Source organism: Apium graveolens, chromosome 7, assembly GCF_009905375.1.
Source record: "Apium graveolens cultivar Ventura chromosome 7, ASM990537v1, whole genome shotgun sequence".
Classification (NCBI taxonomy): domain Eukaryota; kingdom Viridiplantae; phylum Streptophyta; class Magnoliopsida; order Apiales; family Apiaceae; genus Apium; species Apium graveolens.
The window spans coordinates 248,479,532-248,484,855 of record NC_133653.1 but is presented as its reverse complement, the minus strand read 5'-3'; positions in this window follow the sequence as shown (position 1 = coordinate 248,484,855).

The following is a 5,324-nucleotide window of genomic DNA, read 5'->3' as shown; positions in this document are numbered from 1 at the left end:
AAACTATTATAATTATCACCTCGTAATACGTGTAACCAGGCGCTGAGACCAAGACCGCAATACAAATTGTACTGGTTTGGATAATTATCCCGAAAACCGGTACCGTTTGGATCAGTTTTTATAAATAAACGTACCATTTTATATCCGGAATGATCCAGCGGGATACTAATTTTCCGTAATTATAAATTGCCTTAACCGTTTTTTATTTTGTACAGTAAATCATTTGCAAACAGTTAAATAGATAATTATCCAGAGAAACGAACTGTGTTCTTCGTGTTCTTCGCCATCAAACAAAGATTTGAGGACGTTAGTGAGATCCAACCGAGGCGTATGAATAATCAACGCGAAGCTCTCGGTGAGACGATTGTTTTCATATCAAAATTTTCGAACAAGGTTATTTATTTTTCAATTTTGTATTTTTCATTTTATTTATTTATTTTAAATTAATTCGGACTTTGATTTAGAAGGATTATTGGACTGTGTTGATGATTGCTTATCATTCCTGAGATCCTGAGGAGTAATTTGGTATATAAATTTTTTGGTTTCGAATAAGATTTCATGGGGTTCGAGTATTGGGTTTCTACTAAAATTTTAATTCGAATTTTTGTTCTTGATTGTGGTGTTTGATTGTTAACGTTGCCTGGGTTAGCTTATAATCATCCTAAATTTTATTTTGATAGTTAAATCAGTGAGTTTGGTTGAGAAATAAAGAAAAACGATTGATTGGCCGGAGAAGAGTTGAAGGTCGCCGGGTTTAATGGCCTTCTTGGCCGGAACTCGCGATTTTCAGGTTGTTATAAAACGATTTCGGTACCACTGTATTGCTTGGTCAATTTAGATCGAAAAGGGAGAAAAAACCGTACCAAAAGAACTGATTTTGGCAAGTTGCAGGGTATGGCCGGAAGTTGGGTCTCGCCGGAAAAGTCACCGGTTTCTGGGCAGCCCAGATTCCGGCGACTTGTTCTTGGCTGACCCGACCCGGTTCCTGGAGACCCGTTTTTTTTTTCTAAATTCCAACCCAGATTTGATTCATCTCCCCCCAATTCCAATTATCCAAATCTGTTTCTGGAATTCCTTTTTAGAAATAATTCAAAATTCATTATTTAATTCCTAAAATCATTATTTTAATTCCAAAATTCATTTTTAATTCAAAAATAAATCTGATTTATTTTATTAATTGATTTTAATTAGTTTTTAATTACTTTAATTAGTAAATTAATTTAATATTAATTGATTAATTAACTTAATTAATTATTAGTTGATTTTAATTGATTTAATAAATAGATTTAATTATTTTTAAATGATTTAAAAATTCCGAAAAATAGTTTCGAGCTTTAAAATATTATTCTGAATTATTTTCAAGGCTCGATAAATATTATAAAAATTATTTTGAAGCCAGATTTGGCTAACCGAACCCTGTTTATTGTTTTAAAATTGGTCCAACGACCCGTTTCAATTCCGAAAAATATTTTAAAAATCATATTATATACCCAAAAGACTGTTTATGACCCGAGGCTTCCTTATAAATTAAATTTCATTGATTATTTGACGTGTTATGTACTATATGTGACTTGTTGATTGACTGTCGGTCTATATGTTCGGTGTTTACTTGTTAATAGCGTAACTTTTAATCCGTTAATTGGATTTGGGTGAAACGAAGGGTAGATAGAAATGATGTCGAATAGAATCGTATGAGTTGAATATTAATAGATACTTATGATGCCTAGCAGAGTAAGAAAGGCGTAGGAAAGGGAAGCAGGTGATCAAAAAACGGAATCGACATATAGAAAATACAGCAAGTGATCAGAAAATTGAATCGAGGCATAGGAAAAATAGACGAGTGATTGTTGAAGAGAGTCATTTGACGAATACAAGTGAAATTGGAATCGATTGTGATAAGGCAAGTACTTCTAAACCTTTTTCGAGATATAATGCAAATATTTCTAAACTTTCTTGTAACATATTATTAAGTGTTCAAAATAGCTTTGTTTTATATTGAAAGTACTTTGAATCCTTCAGCCTTGAACCTGAGCCACATCATTTGATCTTTGAGCCGTAAGCCTTATTCTTTGTGAACCATTTCTTGTTGATTTACCAGATACTATATAATATCCGGAATATATTGTGTAATTATTTTTGCTAATAAATAATTATTATATGTGTTCAGTATCTATTCTGTGAATTATTTGTTAAGTGTTAAATGTGTTTGGATGTTTAAAAATATTATTAATTGAGTATTTTAATTTTTATATGTCCAAAATAAAATATAGATAATTGTCATATCTTCCTAATTATTTTTATGTTGATTTATGAATTTATAGGAATCATATGAATTTTATAAAATCTTTTTCCGGGTATTTAAAATCTATTTTATAAAAACGGGAACCAACCGACGTCACCCGTTGTTACGTTTTTAGAACCCGAAACTCTTCCGAGAACTCCTTCCTAACCTAATTGTAATATTCCGAGCATTTTCCATGTTTCTTCTTTTTCGATCCGGCATACGGTTTGTCCTGCGCGGGTCCCGGCGCAACATTTTCGATACAATATTCGTTTCGGTAAATCAATAAAACCCGTATTTTTGATAAACGGGAGCTTTTTATTAAACTATCACAATTATCACCTCGTAATACGTGTAACTAGGCGCTGAGACCAAGACCGCAGTACAAATTGTACTGATTTGGATAATTATCCCGAAAACCGATACCGTTTGGATCAGTTTTTATAAATAAATGTACCGTTTTATATCCGTAATGATCCAACGGGATACTAATTTTCCGTAATTATAAATAGCCTTTACCGTATTTTATTTCGTATCAAAAATCATTTGCAGTCAGTAATTATATAAATTTCGAGAGAAAATTCATATATTCATAAACCCTTTTGAAAATCAAACCACAAATTCAAGGTGTTAGTGAAATCCGTTTGGAAAGTTGGAGTAACCAAATCGAAGGTCTCAAGGAGTACTATCGGATTCCAGAACCTGTTTTACTACAGAATCAAAGGTTGATTTTATATATTTTTAATTATTTTCGAATTATTTTTATTAAAAATATGAATTTTTGTTCGGATGATTGTTTGTATGATTTGATGATTGCATGTTGTAGAGCTTGTTTTCCTGATGATTTTCATATGTCATACGTCTGATTTGGAGTTCAATAACATGCTCAAAAGTGGGTTTAATTCTCAAATTTTAAAATTAGGGTTTAGAACCCGTATGAATGTTTTCAATTGAAATTTGAGGCTTTTTTGATTTTGGGGTTATTAGCTGTTGATTTATAGTGGATTATGTTCCTTATGAAATTTGCAATCGATTGGTATATAGCTCGTTAACAGAGGATTAGTGAATCGAAAGGAGTTGTGTTTTAAAGATTTGCGATGTTCGCCGGAAACCGGCGATGTTCTTGGCCAATTTCCGGCCAAATCTGGGGTTATTTGAATGATTTGATTGCATGAGTAGATTCCTCGTTGTCTGTAGATATGATCTGGAGCTTGTGGTGAGGTGAGGATGCCGGGAACGTGTTCTCCGGCCACCCCCGATTGTTTTCCGGCGACCCTCTGTAAAATTACAGTTTAGTACCTCAATTATTGGGGACGATGAAGTTAGGTCCCTGAAGTTTCCAGAATTTGTAAAAATAGGATTTCTGTTTTAAAATTATTCAAAAATCATATTTCCTATTTATTTTTAATATAAAAATTCGATTTTAATTTCTGAAAATTCCAAAAATTATTATTTTAATTCCAAAAATTATTTTTAATTCAAAAATAAATCTGAATTAATCAGTTAATTAATTTCAGTTAATTTTTAATCGATTAATTGATCAATTAATTTGAAAATTAATTGATTTAATTAATTATTAATTGATTTTAATTAATTATTTAATTAGATTTAATTATTTAAAAATGATTTAAAAATTCCTAAAAATAGTTTCGAGCTTTAAAATATTATTCAAAATTATTTTCAAGGCTCGATAATTATTATAAAATTGTTTTGAAGCCAGATTGGGTCAATCGAACCCTGTTTATTACTTCGAAATTGATCCAACGACCCGTTTTAATTCCCAAAAATATTTTAAAAATCATTTTAAATATCCAAAAGCCTGTTTATGACCCAAGACTTCTTTATAAACATTATATCGTTGATTATGTGACGTGTTATGTGCTGTATGTGACTTGTTGGTTAACTGTCGGTCTATATATTCGATGTTTACTTGTTTATTGCGTGACTTTCAATCCGTTAATCGGATTTGGGTGAAACGAAGGGTAAATAGAAGTATGTGTCGAATAGAATCGTATAAGTTGAATATTGATAGATGCTTATGATATGTGAGCAGAAGAGGCAAGGCGTAGGAAAGGAAAACATGTAGTCGAGGAATAAGACAGTCGTGACTGAAAGCGAGTGCAGTATAATAAGCTAGTACCAGGAAAATGTTCTGAACTTTCTCGAGATATTGTAGTGATTGATAGTCCTGTTTGATATTGCAAGTGCTTTGAAGCACTGAACCCTAAACCATGATTCCAGTTATTGATCTTGAGCCGTAAACCTGATTCTTTCTAGACCATTGATTGTTGTATACCCAAATACGAACTTCAAATATACGATACTACTCCACAAATATATACAAACTAAATATCAAACACTGAACCAGATTGCTTACACACTCAAACCATTGTATCTTATGCTTTGAAAGGCCAAACCCTTGAAACCTTGAAACACAGATTCCTTTGTTATCCAATTCTTTCATTACCTAACAATCAAGCTTTGAAAATGCCATATTGATCCTTATAAAGATTGAAACCATTTCATTATTGAATTCCCAATGTTGTTAATGATTCTATTTATTGTTTATTACTGCTTATTCTGTTATTATGTTAGAATTGGATTGTTTTTATAAAATTGTGGACCAGATTCGTGGTCAGACCATATAATGGTCAAGTGAGGCCAATGTGTGCCTTGGATTCAGTAGTTAGAGCAGTGCTGTGTGCTTTGCTCGGGGTTAGTGCGTGACTGATCAGCAGCCTAACCTTGGTTTTTAAAATGAAAATATAATATCCAATTCTAAATCATAATCTATTGTTCACTTGATACCATTACCATTTTCACGTGATGATCATTATTCTCAGTTTTGTCATTGTGACTTGCTGAGCTAGTTAGCTCATTTGTGCGATGTTGTTTATGTTCTTTTCCAGTTAAAAATGAACCAGTTGGTAGCGAGGATCCCCGATCCAGCGCGAGAGCTAGGGTTCAGATTGATCAAGTTGAGCTAATAGGCTTCTTTTGGAATACTTTAAATTTGTAAAAGTTTGTAATAATGTTTAATACT